Genomic DNA, 23237 nt, shown 5'->3' on the forward strand with positions numbered 1-23237 from the left:
CCCATTTACTATCAGCAATAGGATATATAATACCAGCTTCAAGAAGTCTTAATACCTCATTTCTTACCACATCCTTCATCTTAGGAATTAGACGACGCTGATGTTCAACAACAGGCTTCGCATCATCTTCCATATTAATGGCATGTTGGCAAATAGAAGGAGAAATCCCCTTCAAGTCATCAAGAGTGTAGCCAATAGCTCCTCGGTGCTTCTTCAGTATTTCCAATAACCTTTCTTCTTCAAACTCTGAAAGCTTAGAACTAATAATAACAGGATATATTTTCTTATCATCAATATGAGCATATTTAAGATTATCAGGCAATGGTTTTAAATCAAAGATAGGATCTTCCTTTGATGGTGGTGTTGTACCCATATCTTCTACCGGTAAATCATGCTTAAGAATAGGTTGACGAAGGAAAATTTCATCAAGCTCATTTCTTTCTTCCCTAAAGACTTCACTCTCACTATTCTCCAAATGTTGCTGCAAAGGATTATTAGGAGCAAGAGCAATAGATGCACACTGTTCAACTCTAAAATCATTATTAGGCGAATCAGCTTTATAAGGAGTTTTGGCAAATTTAGAGAAGTTAAACTCATAAGATTCACCAGCAAATTTAGTCAAAATTTTCTCTTTCTTGCAATCTATAACAGCTCCGCAAGTATTTAGAAAAGGTCTACCAAAAATGATAGGACAATACTTACTAGCAGCAGAACCAAGTACCAAAAAGTCAGCAGGATATTTAATCTTACCACATAGAACTTCCACATCTCGAACAATCCCAATTGGAGAGATAGTTTCTCTATTAGCCAGCCGAATAACCACATCAATATCTTCAAGTTCACAAGAACCAATTTCGTGCATAATCTCCGTGTAAAGCTCATAAGGAATAGCACTAATACTTGCACCAATATCACATAAACCGTAATAACAATGATCTCCAATTCTAACAGATAGCATAGGAACACTAGCTTTCCTAGACTTATTAGGATGTGAAACAATATTAGAAGCATCTTCACAAAAAATAATATGACCATCTTCCACATTTTCAGTCACAAGATCTTTAACTATTGCAACAGCAGGTTCAACCTTTATTTGTTCTTCAGGTTCTATAGGTTTCTTTTCACTTTTATGAACCGCACTATTTATAACAGAGTACTCCTTCATTTTAGCAGGGAAAGGAGTTTTTTCAATATAAGCTTCAGGAATAACATGATCAGCAGTTTCAATTACAACACATTTATTTATAGATGAATCAATTTTATCTTTATACGGTTCATGGTACTTATCAAAGTTCTTCTTAGGCAATTCATAATGAGAGGCAAAAGCTTTATAAAGATTTGCAGCAACTTGAGAATCAAGACCATAAGTAGCACTCATATTACGAAATTTATCAGTATCCATAAAAGCTTCAATGCATTTATAATCATAATTTATACCTGATTCTCTATCCTTGTCGTTCTCCCATCCTTCAGTATTCTCCTGGATCCGATTAAGAAGGTCCCTTTTAAACTCTTCTTTGTTGCGTGTAAATGATCCAGAACAAGAAGTATCCAGCAAGGTCTTGTCTTGAAAAGAAAGTCTTGCATAGAAATTATCAATAATAATATTACCAGGAAGCTCATGAATGGGGCATTTGAGCATTAAGGACTTCAATCTCCCCCACGCTTGGGCAATACTCTCTCCATCATGAGGCCAAAAATTATATATGCGGTTCCGATCTTTGTGAATTTCACTTGGAGGATAGAACTTAGAATAAAACCGGGGCACAATATCATTCCATTCAAGAGAATCCCCATTATCCAGTAATTTATACCAATGCGCCGCTTTACCAGACAGCGATATAGAGAATAGTTTCTTCCTCACTTCATCCATAGCAATACCTGCACACTTAAATAAACCGCATAATTCATGCAAGAACAGTAAATGATCTCCTGGATGGACAGTTCCATCCCCTGTATAACGGTTATCCACAACACATTCAATAATTTTCATAGGTATTTTGTATGGTATTTCTTCCTCACCTGGCGCCTCATCCACTACCTTTGCAGTAGTAGTAGATTTTCCAAATAAAAATTCAAGAGAAGATCTCTCCATAATGAATTATAGCAGCAGGCAGAAATAAAATCAGCACAAACAGTAAAAGTTTCCCTTACCAATTCCACTTACCAATAGCGCTTCACTCCCCGGCAATGTTGAGAAAATCGCTTATCGGGTTCAACTCGGTCGGCTGACGATAAGCGATTAATAGGCAAATCGGACGATTAATCGGGCGATAAATGAGTTAATCGGACGATAAATGAATTTATCGGCTAATCGATGACCACTGAATAGGGATTAATCGGGCGATTAATCGTTGAATCGGACGATTTTTTGAACAGTGCTCCCCGGCAACGGTGCCAGAAAATAGTCTTGATGACCCACAAGTATAGGGGGTGTATCGTAGTATTTTCGATAAGTAATAATGTCGATCCCAACGAGGAGCAGAAGGTGTTGACAAGCAGTTTTGATGAAGGATTCACTGTAAATGCTCACAGACAAGTATTCAGGGGGTTTTGATGTAGCAGATGAATAAAGTACGAGTAAGTAAAGTGCGAGAGTAATAATTGCAGCGAGTGGCCCAATCCTTTTTAGCACAAAGGACAAGCCGGTTTGTTTACTTATAATGACCAAACGTTCTCGAGGACACACGGGATTTTAGTCTAGTGCTTTCGCTACATATGGCTAATTAATCTTCATTGTTTTGATAAGTGTTGTGTGGGTGAACCTATGCTAATGTACCGCTGTTCCTAGGACTAATACATACTTGTGATTATACCCCTTGCAAGCATCCGCAACTACAAGAAAGTAATTAAGATAAATCTAACCACAGCCTTAAACTCTGAGATCCTGCTATCCCTCCTGCATCGATATACCAACGGGGGTTCAGGTTTCTGTCACTCCGGCAACCCCGCAATTGGCAAACGAGTACAACATGCATTCCCCTAGGCCCATAAAGGTGAAGTGTCATGTAGTCGACGTTCACATGACACCACTAGAAGAATAACACCACAACTTAAATATCATAACATTGAATATTACTCCACCATGGTTCACTACTAACAATTAGACTTCACCCATGTCCTCAAGAACTAAACGAACTACTCACGAGACATCATATGGAACATGATCAGAGGTGATATGATGATGAATAACAATCTGAACATAAACCTTGGTTCAATGGTTTCACTCAATAGCATCAATAACAAGTAGAAATCAATACCGGGAGAGTTTCCCCTATCAAACAATCAAGAGCCAACCCGAATTGTTACAGCGGTGACGATGTGCAGCGGTGGAGATGGCGGTGATGATGATGTAGATGATGACGATGGTGATGGAGATGATGTCCAGCTCGATGACGGTGACGATGGCGTCGATTTCCCCCTCCGGGAGGGAATTTCCCCGGCGGATCTCAGCCTACCGGAGAGCTCTTTTCTCTCTGGTGTTCTCCGCCCCGCAGAGGCGGCTGTGACTCTTCGCGACTATCCCCTGGAGCTTAGGTTTTCGGGACGAAGAAATACGCGAAGGAGAGGAGGCCAGAGGGGGCTGTGGGCCCCCTCCCCACAAGGCGGCGCGGCCAGGCCTTGGCCCGCGCCGGCCTGTGAGGTGGGCCCATGGCGGCCCTCCTCGGCTCCCCCTTCTGGCTCCCTTCGTCTTTTGGAAAAATAGGAATTTTCATATAATTTCCGTCAATTGTTGATCTTCCGAAATATTGCATTCTGACGGCGCTTTTTCCAGCAGAATCCTGACTCCGGTGCGCGATCCTCCAATAATCATGAAACATGCAAAATAGATGAAATAACATAAGTATCATCTCCACATATGAAATATATCAATGAATAACAGCAAATTATGATATAAAATAGTGATGCAAATTGGACGTATCATGGCCCTTCTCACGGCAAATGTAGCAAGTTATTATCTTCGCCTTCTTCTGACTTGATTTCTCCACAATGGGAGCATTAGCTTCATACTTCTTGGGAAGTGTCTTTTCTTCAACCCGAGGTTGGGCATTGCCTTGAGCTTGAGGCTGCTGATGCGCGTAGTTGACTTTATGTCTTTTCGTTCAACACGCGTCCGTTGGGAACCCCAAGAGGAAGGTGTGATGCGTACAGCGGCAAGTTTTCCCTCAGTATGAAACCAAGGTTTATCGAACCAGTAGGAGTCAAGAAGCACGTTGAAGGTTGATGGCGGCGAGATGTAGTGCGGCGCAACACCAGAGATTCCGGCGCCAACGTGGAACCTGCACAACACAAACCAAGTACTTTGCCCCAACGAAACAGCGAGGTTGTCAATCTCACCGGCTTGCTGTAACAAAGGATTAGATGTATAGTGTGGATGATTGTTTGCAGAAAACAGTAGAACAAGTATTGCAGTAGATTGTATTTCAATATAGAGAATTGGACCGGGGTCCACAGTTCACTAGAGGTGTCTCTCCCATAAGATAAACAGCATGTTGGGTGAACAAATTACAGTTGGGCAATTGACAAATAGAGAGGGCATGACCATGCACATACATATTATGATGAGTATAGTGAGATTTAATTGGCATTACGACAAAGTACATAGACCGCTATCCAGCATGCATCTATGCCTAAAAAGTCCACCTTCAGGTTATCATCCGAAACCCTTCCAGTATTAAGTTGCTAACAACAGACAATTGCATTAAGTATTGTGTGTAATGTAATCAATAACTACATCCTCGGACATAGCATCAATGTTTTATCCCTAGTGGCAACAGCACATCCATAATCTTAGAGGTTTCTCTCACTCCCCCAGATTCACGGAGACATGAACCCACTATCGAGCATAAATACTCCCTCTTGGAGTTACTAGCATCAACTTGGCCAGAGCATCTACTAATAACGGAGAGCATGCAAGATCATAAACAACACATAGATATAAATTGATAATCAACATAACATATATTCTCTATTCATCGGATCCCAACAAACACAACATATAGAATTACAGATAGATGATCTTGATCATGTTCGGCAGCTCACAAGACCCGACAATTAAGCACAATGAGGAGAAGACAACCATCTAGCTACTGCTATGGACCCATAGTCCAGGGGTAGACTACTCACACATCACTCCGGAGGCGACCATGGCGGCGTAGAGTCCTCCGGGAGATGATTCCCCTCTCCGGCAGGGTGCCGGAGGCGATCTCCTGAATCCCCCGAGATGGGATTGGCGGCGGCGGCGTCTCTGGAAGGTTTTCCGTATCGTGGCTCTTTGTACCGGGGGTTTCGCGACGAAGGCTATTTATAGGCGGAAGGGCAGGTCAAGGGGCGTCACGAGGGGCCCAGATGACAGGGTGGCGCGGCCAGGGCTTGGGCCGCGCCGCCCTATCATCTGGCCGCCTCGTGGCCCCACTTCGTTGACTCTTCGGTCTTCTGGAAGCTTCGTGGCAAAATAGGACCCTGGGCGTTGATTTCGTCCAATTCCGAGAATATTTCCTTACTAGGATTTCTGAAACCAAAAACAGCAGAAAACAAAGAATCGGCACTTCGGCATCTTGTTAATAGGTTAGTTCCAGAAAATGCACAAATATGACATAAAGTGTGCATAAAACATGTAGATATCATCAATAATGTGGCATGGAACATAAGAAATTATCGATACGTCGGAGACGTATCAGCATCCCCAAGCTTAGTTCCTGCTCGTCCCGAGCAGGTAAACGATAACAAAGATAATTTCTGGAGTGAGATGCCATCATAACCTTGATCATACTATTGTAAAGCATATGTAGTGAATGCAGCGATCAAAACAATGTAAATGACATGAGTAAACAACTGAATCATATAGCAAAGACTTTTCATGAATAGTACTTAAAGACAAGCATCAATAAGTCTTGCATAAGAGTTGACTCATAAAGCAATAATTCAAAGTAAAGGCATTGAAGCAACACAAAGGAAGATTAAGTTTCAGCGGTTGCTTTCAACTTATAACATGTATATCTCATGGATATTGTCAACATAGAGTAATATAATAAGTGCAATATGCAAATATGTAGGAATCAATGCACAGTTCACACAAGTGTTTGCTTCTTGAGATGGAGAGAAATAGGTGAACTGACTCAACAATAAAAGTAAAAGAATGGTCCTTCAAAGAGGAAAGCATCGATTGCTATATTTGTGCTAGAGCTTTGATTTTGAAAACAAGAAACAATTTTGTCAACGGTAGTAATAAAGCATATGTATCATGTAAATTATATCTTACAAGTTGCAAGCCTCATGCATAGTATACTAATAGTGCCCGCACCTGGTCCTAATTAGCTTGGATTACCGGGATTATCACAATGCACATGTTTTAACCAAGTGTCACAAAGGGGTACCTCTATGCCGCCTGTACAAAGGTCTAAGGAGAAAGCTCGCATTGGATTTCTCGCTATTGATTATTCTCAACTTAGACATCCATACCGGGACAACATAGACAACAGATAATGGACTCCTCTTTTATGCATAAGCATGCAGCAACAATTAATTTTCTCATATGAGATTGAGGATATATGTCCAAAACTGAAACTTCCACCATGAATCATGGCTTTAGTTAGCGGCCCAATGTTCTTCTCTAACAATATGCATGCTCTAACCATTAAAGGTGGTAAATCTCCCTTACTTCAGACAAGACGAACATGCATAGCAACTCACATGATATTCAACAAAGAGTAGTTGATGGCGTCCCCAGGAACATGGTTATCGCACAACAAGCAACTTAATAAGAGATAAAGTGCATAAGTACATATTCAATACCACAATAGTTTTTAAGCTATTTGTCCCATGAGCTATATATTGTAAAGGTGAAGAATGGAAATTTAAAGGTAGCACTCAAGCAATTTACTTTGGAATGGCGGAGAAATACCATGTAGTAGGTAGGTATGGTGGACACAAATGGAATAGTGGTTGGCTCAAGTATTTTGGATGCATGAGAAGTATTCCCTCTCGATACAAGGTTTAGGCTAGCAAGGTTATTTGAAACAAACACAAGGATGAAGCGGTGCAGCAAAACTTACATAAAAGACATATTGAAAACATTATAAGACTCTACACCGTCTTCCTTGTTGTTCAAACTCAATACTAGAAATTATCTAGACTTTTAGAGAGACCAAATATGCAAACCAAATTTTAGCATGCTCTATGTATTTCTTCATTAATAGGTGCAAAGTATATGACGCAAGAGCTTAAACATGAGCACAACAATTGCCAAGTATCACATTATCCAAGACATTTTAGCAATTACTACATGTATCATTTTCCAATTCCAACCATATAACAATTTAACGAAGAAGAAACTTCGCCATGAATATTATGAGTAAAGCCTAAGGACATACTTGTCCATATGCAACAGCGGAGCGTGTCTCTCTCCCACACAAAGAATGCTAGGATCCATTTTATTCAAACAAAACAAAAACAAAAACAAACCGACGCTCCAAGCAAAGCACATAAGATGTGATGGAATAAAAATATAGTTTCAGGGGAGGAACCTGATAATGTTGTCGATGAAGAAGGGAATGCCTTGGGCATCCCCAAGCTTAGACGCTTGAGTCTTCTTGATATATGCAGGGGTGAACCACCGGGGCATTCCCAAGCTTAGAGCTTTCACTCTCCTTGATCATGTTGTATCATCTCCCTCTCTTGATCCTTGAAAACTTCCTCCACACCAAACTCAAAACAACTCATTAGAGGGTTAGTGCACAATCAAAATATACATGTTCAGAGGTGACATAATCATTCTTAACACTTCTAGATATTGCACAAAGCTACTGAAAGTCAATGGAATCGAAATATCCATCAAGCATAGCAAAACTGACAATGCGGAATAAAAGGCAGAATCTGTCAAAACAGAACAGTTCGTATTGACGAATTTTATTGAGGCACTAGACTTGCTCAAATGAAAATGCTCAAATTGAATGAAAGTTGCGTACATATCTGAGGATCACTCACGTAAATTGGCATAATTTTCTGAGTTACCTACAGAGAATTTTGCCCAGATTCGTGACAGCAAAGAAATCTGTTTCTGCGCAGTAATCCAAATCTAGTATGAACTTTACTATCAACGACTTTACTTGGCACAAAAAAACACTAAACTAAGATAAGGAGAGGTTGCTACAGTAGTAAACAACTTCCAAGACACAAAATAAAAATAAAATTACTGTAGTAAAAACATGGGTTGTCTCCCATAAGCGCTTTTCTTTAACGCCTTTCAGCTAGGCGCAGAAAGTGTGTATCAAGTATTATCAAAGGGTGGTGCATCTACAGCGGGGTTTGGAGTTTTCTCAACCAAGCATAGTATATTGGATACATAAGTTTTAGCGTCTCCCTTTTCATTAGTCTTGGGCTTGCTACTCCCATCAAACAAATTTTCAGGAACAAGCCAAGCATAGTTATTTTCTAGTGCATCATTCATCGCTAGGAGCTTACATGGTATTGGTGCTTTGATCTCTCCACCATCATTAATATTATTAGTGTACCTTATTCTCTCCATGTCCATCTTTTCAAGGAGACTAACAAAATTGGTATAAGTACCAAGCATATTATATTTAGCAAAGACCTTTCTAGCCTCTCTTGCTAGACCACCAAATTCTCTAAGAAGGGTTTCTAAAACAAAATCTTTCTTTTCCCCTTCTTCCATATCACCGAGTGTAAGAAACATGTGTTGGATTATAGGATTGAGATTAACAAATTTAGTTTCCAACATGCGAACTAAAGCAGCAGCAGCAATTTCATAAGTAGGAGCAAGATCTACCAAGTGTCTATCTTCAAAATCTTCAACGGTACTAACATGATTGAAAAATTCTTCTATATTATTTCTCCCAATTATAGACCCGCGTCCTACCGGCATGTTTTTTACGGTAAAATTAAAAGGAAACATATTGAAATAAGTAAAGTAAATGCAAGTAACTAATTTTTTTTTTTGTGTTTTTGATATAGCAAACAAGATAGCAAGTAAAACTAGCAACTAATTTTTTTGTATTTTGATTTAGTGCAGCAAACAAAGTAGTAAATAAAATAAAGCAAGACAAAAACAAAGTAAAGAGATTGGGATGTGGAGACTCCCCTTGCAGCGTGTCTTGATCTCCCCGGCAACGGCGCCAGAAAATCTTGCTTGATGCGCGTAGTTGACTTTATGTCTTTTCGTTCAACACGCGTCCGTTGGGAACCCCAAGAGGAAGGTGTGATGCGTACAGCGGCAAGTTTTCCCTCAGTATGAAACCAAGGTTTATCGAACCAGTAGGAGTCAAGAAGCACGTTGAAGGTTGATGGCGGCGAGATGTAGTGCGGCGCAACACCAGGGATTCCGGCGCCAACGTTGAACCTGCACAACACAAACCAAGTACTTTGCCCCAACGAAACAGCGAGGTTGTCAATCTCACCGGCTTGCTGTAACAAAGGATTAGATATATAGTGTGGATGATTGTTTGCAGAAAACAGTAGACCAAGTATTGCAGTAGATTGTATTTCAGTATAGAGAATTGGACCGGGGTCCACAGTTCACTAGAGGTGTCTCTCCCATAAGATAAACAGCATGTTGGGTGAACAAATTACAGTTGGGCAATTGACAAATAGAGAGGGCATGACCATGCACATACATATTATGATGAGTATAGTGAGATTTAATTGGGCATTACGACAAAGTACATAGACCGCTATCCAGCATGCATCTATGCCTAAAAAGTCCACCTTCAGGTTATCATCCGAACCCCTTCCAGTATTAAGTTGCTAACAACAGATAATTGCATTAAGTATTGCGCATAATGTAATCAATAACTACATCCTCGGACATAGCATCAATGTTTTATCCCTAGTGGCAACAACACATCCATAATCTTAGAGGTTTCTCTCACTCCCCCAGATTCACGGAGACATGAACCCACTATCGAGCATAAATACTCCCTCTTGGAGTTACTAGCATCAACTTGGCCAGAGCATCTACTAATAACGGAGAGCATGCAAGATCATAAACAACACATATATATAAATTGATAATCAACATAACATATATTCTCTATTCATCGGATCCCAACAAACACAACATATAGAATTACAGATAGATGATCTTGATCATGTTCGGCAGCTCACAAGACCCGACAATTAAGCACAATGAGGAGAAGACAACCATCTAGCTACTGCTATGGACCCATAGTCCAGGGGTAGACTACTCACACATCACTCCGGAGGCGACCATGGCGGCGTAGAGTCCTCCGGGAGATGATTCCCCTCTCCGGCAGGGTGCCGGAGGCGATCTCCTGAATCCCCCGAGATGGGATTGGCGGCGGCGGCATCTCTGGAAGGTTTTCCGTATCGTGGCTCTCGGTACTGGGGGTTTCGCGACGAAGGCTATTTGTAGGCGGAAGGGCAGGTCAAGGGGCGTCACGAGGGGCCCAGATGACAGGGTGGCGCGGCCAGGGCTTGGGCCGCGCCGCCCTATCATCTGGCCGCCTCGTGGCCCCACTTCGTTGACTCTTCGGTCTTCTGGAAGCTTCGTGGCAAAATAGGACCCTGGGCGTTGATTTCGTCCAATTCCGCGAATATTTCCTTACTAGGATTTCTGAAACCAAAAACAGAAAAACAAAGAATCGGCACTTCGGCATCTTGTTAATAGGTTAGTGCCAGAAAATGCACAAATATGACATAAAGTGTGCATAAAACATGTAGATATCATCAATAATGTGGCATGGAACATAAGAAATTATCGATACGTCGGAGACATATCAGCTGCTTCCCTTCTTGTTTCTCACTAAGAGGCTTCTTCTTTAATGGGCAAGATCTAACATGATGCCCTTCAATTTTACACTTGAAGCAAGTAATCTTGGCCGGGTCTTTGACTTGTACTTGGCCCTTCTTGTTCTTGGAGCTTTTGGACTTCTTCTTGTTGTTGGAGATAAATCCAAGTCCGCTCTTATCATTGGGGAATTGTTGCACACTCAACATCTTGTCAAGTTTGCATTTCCCTTCATGACCCTTTTTCAAGTCTTTCTTCAAGGAAGTGACTTGAGCCTTGAGCTCTTTGATTTCCTCTACATGGTTAGTAACAACACAAATACTAGAGGAAGTAGAAACTTCATTATTAGAGCAATAAGGCAAGGAAGATAATTGATCAAAATATTTTGCAATACTATGAGTAGATGAATAAATAGGACTAGCACATGGCAATATAGCATTTTGAGAAATAGTGCTAGTATCCACATGGGGCTCACAAGATGTTACCTTTGACATGACATCCTCATGAGCTAACATTAGCTTCTCATGGGAGACTGGAAGTTCATCATGGGAGCTAGAGAGCTTTCCATGACTTTCTTCCAAAATCTCATACTTGCTAGTTAGCAATTCAAGTTGAGCCCTTAGCTGAACATTCTCTGTCAAAATGGATGCTTCACAAGATGTAGAGTTAGTAGCACAAGCATCATCATTAATAGCAATAGGAGAAGGCAAGTTGTCATGCTCTTTTAGATACGAAGCTTTAAGTTGCTCATGTGACTCGGTGAGTTTGGTGAGCGCACTGTCAATGACCCTAGAGCCATTTTTGAGTTGCTCCAAATCCTCAAGGAGTTTAGCATTAATAAACACAAACTCATCATTTTTTAACTTTAGATAATTTGCCACTTCAAGATCTCTATCATGGTTTTCCTTTATTCTAGACAATTCTAGAGAAAAGGTCTCCTCAAGAGATTCTTTGGTGGTTTGCTCTTCTTCAAGTTCATCCTTTAGAGAACCTATTTCATCGGCATACTCGCATTCAAGAGCACCCATTTTTAATATGGTGTTCTCATGCATGTCAATAAGTTTTTGAATCTCAATGGCAAAAACTAAGATTTCAACAAATTTAGAGCAAGCAATTTTATTTTTGCAAAGAGCACGATGAACAACCTCACCCTTGTCGTGTAAAGATGAAATCAATTTCTCTTCTTCTTTATGCACTTCATCTTCATCATCATGAGAAATATTAGCTTCCGAGGTATGAGATACTGTAGAAGCTTTAGCCATAAGGCATATATGAGAAACTTGAGATGATGGAGAAGAAGAGGTACTTAAAGCTCCATTCAAGATCTTGTCATTGACAATGGATTCTTTGGTTTCCTCTACATTGTTAGACACACAACAACTAGAGGAAACAGAAGCATTTATATTATGGTGACAAGAAATAGCAAGCATATCACCATGGCATTTAGATGAGCATTTGACACATGGTATGCAAGGACTATCAACACAAGCATGTGAATCATTTATAGTGCTAGAAGTGTTTGAGTCCAAAGATGAAGCATTACAATGAGATAGAGATGAAGGATCATCAAGAATAGGATCACCCTCAACATTGCATTGGTCATCACCACTCACCTTGGCATTTCCTTGTGTCTTGCAACACAATGGTGAAGTGGATGAAAGATCATCACGAACGGAAGTAGAGGGAATACAATCATCCTCAATAATGTTGGACACATCATATTTTTCTTGAAGCTTTGTCCATAAATCATGAGCGCTCCAAAAAGGCAAGATTACAAGAATATCTACATTGCTCAAAGCATGAATAAGCACGTTAGAAGCTTGAGCATTGGGATATAAATTTTTCTCATCCTCTTAAGATAGATTTTGGAAATCCATCGGAGGAGAAAAACCTATATCTACAATTCGCTCCATATGAGGGTCAATGGCCCGAAAATGACTAAGCATGCGAATTTTCCAAACATCATAATATGTGCCATCAAATATAAAAGTGTGATCATGCATTAAATCTCTAGCCGTCATCCTTACTCTCAAGGCGGTGAAGCCTAGAATGAGAGACCGGTCTCTGGTACCAATTGAAGGGACACGGATGCCGCCTAGAGGGGGGTGAATAGGCGGTTTAAAACTTTTATGAATATGGCTTAACAAATGCGAAATAAAACTAGCGTTTAATTTGTCAAGCACAAAACCTGTATAACTAGGGTTCACCTATGTGCACCAACAACTTATGCTAAGCAATTCAAGCAACTATGGGATAGCAAGATATATAACTTCAAGCACGAAGGCTATCACAAAGTAAAGTGCATAAGTAAGGAGCTCGGGTATAGGAATAACCGAAGTGACGCGGAGACAACGATGTATCCTGAAGTTCACACTCTTGCGAGTGCTACTCTCAGTTGGAGCGGTGTGGAGGACAAGTCACTCCAAATGCACGAGGGCCACCGTATTCTCCTCGAGAATTCCCACCAAAAGGGATGTCCACGATCCACTATGGAATCTTAGGGTGGTCACCGAACCCGCACAAAGCTTGGGGCTATCTCCACAACTTAATTGGAGGCTCCCAATAAATCGCCACAAAGGTCTTGCCCTTGAAGAATCTCCACAACTTAATTGGAGTCCCCAAGAACACCACAAAAGACCACTAAGCCGTTTAGGGTCCAAAGACCCAAGAGGAACAAGCTCCTGGAACAAGCTCCCGAAGTGAATATCTCACGAACTTTCACCTCCACGTATCACCGTGCAATGGCAAGAACACCACAAAGATGCCCAAATCCTTCACTCTCAAATTCCAACAAAGCTACTAAAGTTATTGGTGGAATAAGAGAGGAAGAACTAAAAAGGGGAACACAAAATACCCCAAGATTTAGATCCCAAAGATTCCCTCACAAAGAGGTGATTTGGTTTGGTCAAAGAATAGATCTAGATCTCCTCAATATTTCTCTCAAAAAGATGCAAGGATCATTGGATGGAGAGGAAGAACTCAAGCTCACAAAGAGTCAAACAATGGAGAGGAAAGCTTGAGAGAGAGAGGAAGAAGAAACAAGTGATAGAGAGAGAGAAAAAGGCTTAAATAGGGGGCTTCCTTTTTTTCCTGCCCGTTGGGTTGCAGAAAAAGTCTTGGGCCGGTGGCTGTGTGGACCCTGGTGTGCTGTGCGGCGAGCCGCTCGTGGCCAACGAGGCAGCGCACGCAGCGAGCGGGACCCACGCGGGGATCGACGCACGCAGCGATCGAGCGGGCGCACGAGCGCGTGTCAGGGCGGGCGAGCGGATGCGAAGCGTGAGGCGTGGCGTGCGGCCGTGCGGGCGTGGAGGTGGCCTCAGCCCACATGGGCGGGACCCATCGAGCGGAGCGCTGGTCATGCGCGGGTGGAGGCCGGAACCCCCGGCCTGGGCCGGACGGTACCTCCGGTCTGGGTCGGCCGGTACCTCCGGGCCTGGTACCGGTTTCGGTACCGAAAAAAGGATTTAGGAGGCCAGGGGGTTACTGGGAGCTGGGCTAGGTGGGCGGTAGCGCGGGCGGAGGTTTCAGGCAAAACAAAAAACGTTCTCCTTTTTTTCTTTTAAACTTAAACTTCAAATGCAAATAACTTGACATTGAAAAATTCAAATGAGACGAAACTAATTTTGTTGGAAAGAGGACAACAAGAGCTACCCCACAAAAACTGAAAATATGGAAACTAGTGGGGGTGATTTTATAAGAATTTTAGAGGGACAACCCCTTAATAAAAGAAACCGACAAAACCACCCAACTCGAGAACGCAATAAGTGATATGCGCGAAATTCGTTTTCGATGAACTAGAGCTTGTCATGGAAATAACCACAAGCTTTAATACACCACATGGATAAGATCCAAATAACAACCAAGAGATATGATGCAAGGATGCAAAGGTTTGACCGCACTCCGAATGATACGATCGAGTTACTTACTCAAGAGCACCTTGATAGAACGACACTAAGCTTATAAAACTCCCAACTAAACCACGAGACCGATAAGATGAAACCCTATCAAGAGCAAACCTTAACCTTACGCTAGATGATGATGATCTTGACCGCAACAAGATGAAACGCCGTTCTTGATTGTGCTTGCTTGATGAAGATGAGATCTTGCGGAGTGCTCCCCTATACTCCACTCATTTCTTCGTATTGCAACCTTGACACCAACTAATCGTTCAAGCATTGCTTATGGATAACTCCTACACATATAACTCAATGCAACAATTAGTCCATAGGGATTGTCATTAATTACCAAAACCATACATGGGGGCTTTATACACTTTCAGTGGCAGCGCACGACCGTTGATGCCCAGCATGGAGTACATCGTCTTCAGAAGGCGCGGCATTTTGAGGTGGAGAGGAGAGAACGGCGCGGCGGCGGTGGTGGAGATGAGAGGATAGCACCGCGGTGGTGGACGGTGTATGTACTATATAGCGGTGACAACTGCCCGCATTAACGACGACGTAGGCGACTGGACGCCGCGTGGCCAGTCGCTGCCCTCGTGGCCGCCTCGTTTTCCACGCGAGAGACCATTAAACGCCGACGACCAACTTTCCCGCGTCGTGGCCGATGCGAACCGTCGTGTCCTCTCGCTGAGGAGGCACCCCTACCCGCGAAAACCGTCGTTCCGCGAGGCGCCGTCGCGCCCGATTCACTCCCTTGGCCAAGGGGCCGGCACAGGATTGCCAGCGATTCTATTGGGCTCAAAAACTAGCTGGCGCCGTTTGGGGCGTACCGGTGTGAACCCAAAAATCACACCACCCTAAAACGTTATCGGAACCGCTATCGAAGCCGCCGGCGAAGATGCTCTAACGGCACGCCCATTTGGGGGACTGAGATCCGGTGCCCCGACTAAGGCAGGGCACGGATGAACAGTACCGTGCCCTGCTGCCTTGGCCGTTGGATCGAAAATGAATAGACCAGATTCTGCACTGTAGCATGCACTGTGGATGTCACTGTAGTAGGTACTGTGGACGATGCACTGTATCAAATATCATCGTAGCATACGCACCGTAGATGTCCCCCGTAGCATGCGCTCGTTCACGTTCATCCAGCCATCGGTTCTTGATCCAACGGCAGAAGGCGAGAAGGCAAGCGGCAGATCGTTCATCCGTGCCTGCCTTCGCCGGGCACCGGATCTTCGTCCCATTTGGGTCGCCCCATTGGAGATGACCTGAGTGAGGCTTGAGTCCGGCCTGCATTGGTCGACGCCAAAATCTCCTCATCCAGCGTTGCCCGCCCACCCCTGCCATCTCGCCGAAATTAGATCCGGCGGCTGCCGAGCCAGTAGAACAGCTGGGAGCAGGACACAATGCGCGTGATTCCTGTCCGTGGACGCCATGGAGAAGGCCGATTCAGGCCTCCCCATGGACTGCGCGCCCCTGTGCCACCTTCCTCTTCGACGAGCTCCTCCAGTTCAAACCCCAGCGACCCTGTCTGGTTTGAATGCGGCCGCTCCGTCCTCTCTGCCGGCCACGGATGCCTCGGTCCGCGCGCGCTGCTCTGTCTCCTCTGCTACGACGGCATCACGGTGAGCTGCCAAGTCCGAATGCTCCGTTTCCTGTCTGGTTACAGTGGGGCGTAGGAGGATTTCGGCGTATTAGTTTTGCATAGCGAAATCGATGGGTCCGACCATGATCCATGGTGCCTTCTTGTGTCCCAGATTGAAAGTTCCTAAGGAGAAGGTCCGCGAGGCTGCGGGTGATGTGGATTCCAGAACTTGCTAATTTTCCCCATAGAATCATCTCTCTCCATGAGGCCTGAATAGGGGAAGCTTATTATTCAGGTAAACTGTATCCTCTGACTGCGCAGACATCACACCTTAATTTTGCATATTTGGTAGTAGGAGAAGCAATGTGCGTTAATCTGTAGTGGATGCCATTATTGTTCCCACGAGAAATTCACACAATGCTGATGCTTCCTTTCTTTACACACGTCGTTAGCTCATTGCCAAGGCTATTGCTGAATAATCAAGTCTGTAGAACATTTGGTAACCTGTTCTGCTGGGAAACAATTTCTACTGGGTGGGTATGCTGGGAACACGATAGATGCTTCAGTATGTACTATTCTGTACTCTCAAGTTTGAATGCTAGGCGATCAAACAAATCATTGATATTACAATAGCTTGATCCATTTATAACTTCAGAATACACTTTCAGGTAAAATTAATACTGAACAGTGGTGTGATAACAAGTAATCGTCATCATCGCGTATGACTGGTTTGATAGCCAGTGATAGGTACTGACAAGGGCCAGCAGCACGTCGCTCGACTAGTGTGGCACCGTGCCTCCGGAGTCACTCCTGTCCCTGCATAAATCGCCGGGAGTCCCTCCGTCCACATTCAACCTCTGCAGTGCCCACTCCAATGAGGCGGAGTTTGACAGGTTCAGGATGTTTATGGACAAATTCTTTGACGCCAAGCACCTGCACCTGCACCTGCACCATGGAAACCTGGAGAGCAGGTTCTTCTTGGGGTTCCTCTCGTTCACCCGCCTCACGCGTCTTGGGCTGCAAGGGCCCATCAGGAGTTGTGGCACTGTCGTCATAGTGGGTAGAGTCCTTGAGCAGACCCCCAGCCTGGAGGTTATGTCGATGTACATGAGGAGGAGAAAGAAGACGACGAAGATGAATATGGATATGGTGCCATGGACGATGATGCCCTTAGCCATAATTTGTTTGTACCATCCGGCAAGTTCATGGTTCCCGATGAGTCGAGCTTCTCGGTGCCTTGCTTGCGGCATCGAGTGAAGGAGATCAACATGGTGCACTACGAGGGGGATGAGTCACAGAGGATGATGGCCAGGCTGTTGTTCGGCAATGCGCTTGTTCTTGAGAGGTCGTGCGTTGTCCTCGTAAGGGTTACGTTAGCATTGCAGTCTAAGCTCAAGAATGAGATCGAGAGCTGGTTGGTGGCCCAAGTCCCGGGCCTCTGCCTGATGGGCCGGCACCACAACTGGATGCCCCAAGCTACATGGTCGAGGAAGAACCACCTGGTGTAGTCGACAAACGGAGGATGGTCGTTAGGTCGAGTGCAACCTCGGGCCTGCTGTCTTCTCGATTCGCGACGCCGCCGATCCAATTCTGCTGTAACAAGAGAGCACCGGGGCAGGCATAGGAGGTGCCTCGGCCACGCAACCTGGGCGAGTCTTGCTTGCGGCAAAATCACGCACGGACATGCTGATCTCTTCTCCAGCGGTGAGGCGCCGGTTGATCGAGCTCAACTTCCAATCCCGTTGAAGCAAACGGATCGCTTGGCAGCCTGTCGGTATGGACACCGAGCAACAGGCCCTACGCGTCCTACTCTGCAAGTTGGGGATCATTGAAGGTGATGAGTCGATCTCGGAAGAGGCAATCACAGCCTACCATCGGTTGTTCGAGATGCCCTAGGAGGATGACATGTTAGAAGTGATGGCTGAGCTCTACGGGTGGTCCTTGGGATCTCTTATGGATGATCCAAGTGTTGCCATGGAGTCGATGGGTGTCAGACTCATCGAGGTTTGACCACTCTTTGGTTGCATCGGGTGTCGTGATCGTTTCCATGACGATCGACCTAAGGATGGAGATCTGGAATGCGCGGGGGCTGAATGATCCAGCACGTCGTACTAGTATGTGTAGTGTAGTTCGTACGATGGGTGCGTCAATTGTGTGTCTCCAGGAGACCAAATTGGATGTTGTAACTCCCTCTCTTGTTATGGGTGCCTTGGGCGCGGATTTTGATGGTTATTTCTGTTTGCCGACGGTTCACACGCAGAGGGGGGATTATTATCGCATGCAGGCCCTAATCGCATGGGTGGGGCGCTCGGTTCAGCTGAGCAATGTCCACCTAGGGGATCACAGCCTAACGGCTTGGGTAACTCCAGCTCGGGGTGATCCATGGTGGTTGACCTGCGTCTACGGGCCGCAGGCGGAGCCAGATAAGATCGCTTTCCATGCTGAGTTGCGAGAGGCCCGCCAGGGCCCTTGGGTGGTATGTGGCACTTCAACCTTATCTACCAAGTCGAGGATAAAAGTAATGCTAACCTGAATCGTCGCATGATGGGGAGATTTCGACGCGGTCCACTGAGCGCGAGAACCCGACCCTGGTATGTCTTGATCGGGTGTTTTGTACTGTAGGCTGGGAGGGCTTGCAACCTAGTTGCTCGCTTTGATGCATTTCATTTGTAGTATCCGATCACTGCCCTCTACTTCTCGACTGAACACCTCGCCTGCCTAGCCGGCGATGTTTCCAGTTTGAGATGTATTGGACTAAATTGGATGGCTTCAGTGACACGGTTTCGGAAGCTTCGACTTCTGTGGCAGCCGACGAAGACGACCCCTTCCGGAGGCTTACGACACGGCTCAAGATGACAGCTCATTATCCTCTGGTTCGATGTGGCCATGGAGTCTCGACCGCTCTCAACCAGATGGTTGCGAGCGAAGCTCAAGCACACCTACCTGGGTCTGGCTTCACTAGAGCCTACCATGGCCCGCCGGCGGGCTAGGATCGCTTGGTTGCGTGAAGGTGACGCCAATATGACCTTTCACCAACATGCGTCTTACCGGAAGTGCAAGAACGCGATCTACGAGCTTCAGGCTGATGGTGCGGTTGTCTCAGGCCACGCAACCATGGATGAAGTTGCGTTTGAACACTTCTCTGCTCTTCTTGGCACGGCGGAGCAACGTCAGTTCTCGCTCGACCTGGATTTCATTGGGTCTCGCTCGGAGGACTTGAGTTCCTTGGACGCCCCTTTCTCTCTTGAGGAGGTGTGGAATGTGGTTCGGACCCTCCCGCGCGGCAAGGTCCAGGTGCTGGGCGACTACGGCGGAACTCCTACAAGGTTGTTGGGATATAGTAAAGTTCGACAACATGGCGTGCTTCGACAAGCTGTTCGAGGTAGAGGGTTTCAAGGTCTCAATCAGGCCCTGATTACCCTAACCCTGCTACCCAAGAAGGCGGATGCAGCTGTGTTGAAGGATTACCGTCCGATTAGCCTTATCCACATTTTCACTAAACTGGTGTCCAAGACGCTTGCCCCACGTCTTGCACCGAGATTGGGAGATCTGGTTAAGGGGAACTAATGCGCTTTTATAAGAAAGCGATGCATCCATGATAACTTCATGATGGTGCAATAGATGGCTAGATACCTCACAAGCTCAAGGAGCCTATGGTGTTGCTCAAGCTTGATATCACGCACATGTTCGATTCAGGTGTTGCGTAAGGCTGGCTTTGGCCCACGGTTCTGCGAGTGGGTTGCTATCCCCCTATCCACGGCCAACACGCGCATCATGTTGAATGGCGAGCCGGGTCCCCCATCTAGCATCGCAAGGGCCTCAGGCAGGGGCCCCCCTCTCGCCCATGTTGTTTGACCTTGTGATCGAGACCCTCAACTGCCTCCTGTCTAAGGCTAGAGAGTTGGGGGTGCTCCGTCAGTTGGCACCTCGGGAGTTGGTGGCAGGTGTCTCGCTCTACGTGGATGACGTCGTCCTGTTCTGTCACCCGGATTGGTCGGAGTTGCTCGTCGTGCGCGAGCTCCTCGCTTCCTTCGGGCACGCTTCGGGGATACACACCAACTTCGCGAAGTGTTCGGTGTCCCCCATCGGATGTTCAAAAAAGGTGGCTGGGGAAGCGGCAGCGATGATGGAGTGTCAGTTCACTCACCTACCGATAAAGTACCTCGGCATACCTCTTACCCTACGTCGGCTGTCTGCGGCTGCCCTCCAACCTGTGGTGGACCGGATTGTGAACTGCCTCCCCAAGTGGAAGGCAGGGATGTTGGCCAAGGTAGGACGTTTGGCTCTGGTTAAGTCGGTCCTTGCGGCTATACCCCTCCACCAGCTGGTGGTCTTTGGCGTCAGTGTGCGGGCACTCAAGCAGGTGGAGAAGATCCTTCGCGGTTTCCTGTGGGTGGGACGTAAGGAGGCTCATGGGGGCCACTGCCATGTCAATGGGCGCAGGGTGTGTTGCCCCCTCGAGCTTGGTGGGCTGGGCATCCCAATTCTCGCCCGGATGGCGGCCAGCCTCCGTGTACGGTGGCTCTGGAGGATGCGTACGGACCTCGACATGCCGTGGCATGGGCTAGATATGCACTTCTCGATAGACGGGCGGCGCATGTTCGCTGCATCCAACAGGATGGCACATGGCAGCGGAACGTCTGCCCTTTTCTGGGAGGACAAATGGTTGGATGGTAAATCCATCATCGAGATTGCGCCTGAGCTACTTAAGTTGGTTTTGGGGCGCATTCAGAAACGGAGGACTGTCTGAGAGGCCCTCATCGATAGACAGTGGATTGCTAACATGCGCGGGGCTTTCAGCAACCAGGTCTGGCGATTGACATGGGGAATTCAGTTTGTTGACACTCCTGACAGGCTATTGTGACGGTGGATGGCAGATTGTGTTTACACGACTGCCTCTGCGACCAAGAGATGGAGACTATGGAGCACATCCATGTCGGATGCCCCTACTCTCGGATCACCTGGCCGGCGGCAATCCCGACTGAGGGGGTTTTCTTCGTTGATTGGTGGAATACAACCGTCCGAGCTTCCCAAAGGCGGCCCGTAAGGGCATCTCCTCGGCGATCATGCTCATGGCTTGGTGGCTATGGAAGCGGCGCAACGCTATCATCTTCGATGGCGCGCGACTCGACCTTCACGGCTTGCTCGACACGATAAAGGCGGATGCCAAATCGTGGACGACAGTGGGGGCTTCGGGGCTTGCCGCACTTCCCACAGCTTAGTGTCTAGTGTGTCGCGTTGTACTCAGGTGTGGCCTCTCTAGGCTTGTATCAAACTCTATCAATGCATCGAAATGCAAGCTTTTGCGTTTTCTCAAAAAAACGAGCTGGTTGGTGGCCGACGCTGAAAGATTTTCTTGTGATCTTACTTGAGGCAATCTCAGAATAATCCTGCGGTGGTATGATTAGTTGTGTGCCATCCTTTGTTTTCCGGAAATTGTAGCTTCTACTCACATAGAAGCTATACACAAAGGAGACGAAGCCATACAAAGGTCGTCGTTTACGAATGAATTAGTTGTCTTACATACACTCTCTATCATTGAAAATCAAGTTGTTTCACAACTCTGTATGCTCAAAATATGTCAGTTCTGTGCTTATAGCAGCCGAGGCTTCGGTCCGTTTGGAATTTAGCCTACATTCTCTTATACATATATAAAAATGTTTACAGATTTGACTGTCGCTATGGAATCATATCTTACCAGCATTCACTATACGAAATTGTTATTAGTGATTTATTGTAGAATCGCAGGGAGATCACTTCCGGGGCTCCATTTATATATAAGATAAATGAAAACCTTTGATCAGGTCTGGACAAGATTCTTGTACCCCGAGAAGTAGAGTTCAAAGAAAAGCAAAAGGTTATTCATAACATGCTGAAACACCACAAAATGGCTTAAAACATGAACTTTTTTGCAGAGAATATAGGGTATGCAAAGAATTGCCACTAGGATGCTGCTGTGACAAATAGCATAATTCCTGGGGAGTTACCTTTTGGGAGCGCTAAGACCTAAGAACATTTACACAATAAGTGGGCACATGAAGTCCAGAGCCGATACATCATTTCTGCCAAAATACTCTCAGCTGAATTAAGATTTCAATATTGCAAGCATTGTGATAATTGATAATGGAACTCTTCTAAGAAGGAAAATAAACTTACTGAAAATGGGACTCTTCTAAGAAGGAAATTTGCAATCAGTGTCATCATTTGTTTTAAGTAATCTTATTGAAAATTGTTTTGCAGTAGATATTTCTTTTTCTGAGACCAATATTGTAATCTAAATTCCATATTTTTGCACAGTAATATTGTCAGTAATAGAGTAAGGCTGACCTTACAAAATTTGGCCAGGGAAATTTGATTAAATCAATCATCCCTCACAGGCATTGGTGAGTCATCTTATTGCTGAGGATGTATCTCTGGAAGTTAAATGCGATCCAAAGTTTGCACTATGCAATGTTACCAGCTGCTGAGACACACAACATAATTTCAGGGGAACTGCCTTCTGTGTGGGACAGTACTCTTCCGGTTAGTGTTGTGAACCCTGCGCCCATTCAATCATCAGGTGCCAGAAACTCAGAATGATATATATGTTTGATTTTCTCTGCTTTGTTCTTCTTGTTTATGTTTGCAGATGTATTCTCCCGGTAGTTTTTCTATTGCTTCTAGGACCTGATCTCGACAGTATTGAATGTTTTTGCTAAAGTAACACCAGGATTTATTGAAGGTATTATTGATCTTGCAACTGCAAATACAGCATTGCACACTATATATCCTGGAGTTTTTCAAGCAGCTTAAATAATGCTTACATAATCTGTTTGTTTGTTCTAGATCAGCTTAATAATGTATAAATAGTTTTGTCAATCCCGTTGCAATTCATGTAAAATGTTATACATGGGAAATCAAATGGCAATAAACCATCAGATGTTTTCTTTTTTTCACCAGACATTTTCTCTTTTTTCTTTTCAAGTTGTCTGCCTTGCGGTTGCTACAT

The 23237-nt window shown here is 45.0% G+C and overlaps 1 long non-coding RNA gene across 1 annotated transcript; it reads left to right on the forward strand.

The window, feature by feature from the left end:
- Nucleotides 1-15973: 15973 nt before the first annotated feature.
- LOC127336759 (uncharacterized) lies at nt 15974-23184 on the forward strand. The gene is made up of 4 exons (XR_007873522.2): nt 15974-16289; nt 16422-16544; nt 22595-22771; nt 22878-23184. It is a non-coding gene; the product is annotated as an uncharacterized lncRNA (long non-coding RNA).
- Nucleotides 23185-23237: the final 53 nt, after the last annotated feature.

The sequence above is a fragment of the Lolium perenne genome, chromosome 2 (genome assembly GCF_019359855.2).
Source record: "Lolium perenne isolate Kyuss_39 chromosome 2, Kyuss_2.0, whole genome shotgun sequence".
Lineage (NCBI taxonomy): Eukaryota > Viridiplantae > Streptophyta > Magnoliopsida > Poales > Poaceae > Lolium > Lolium perenne.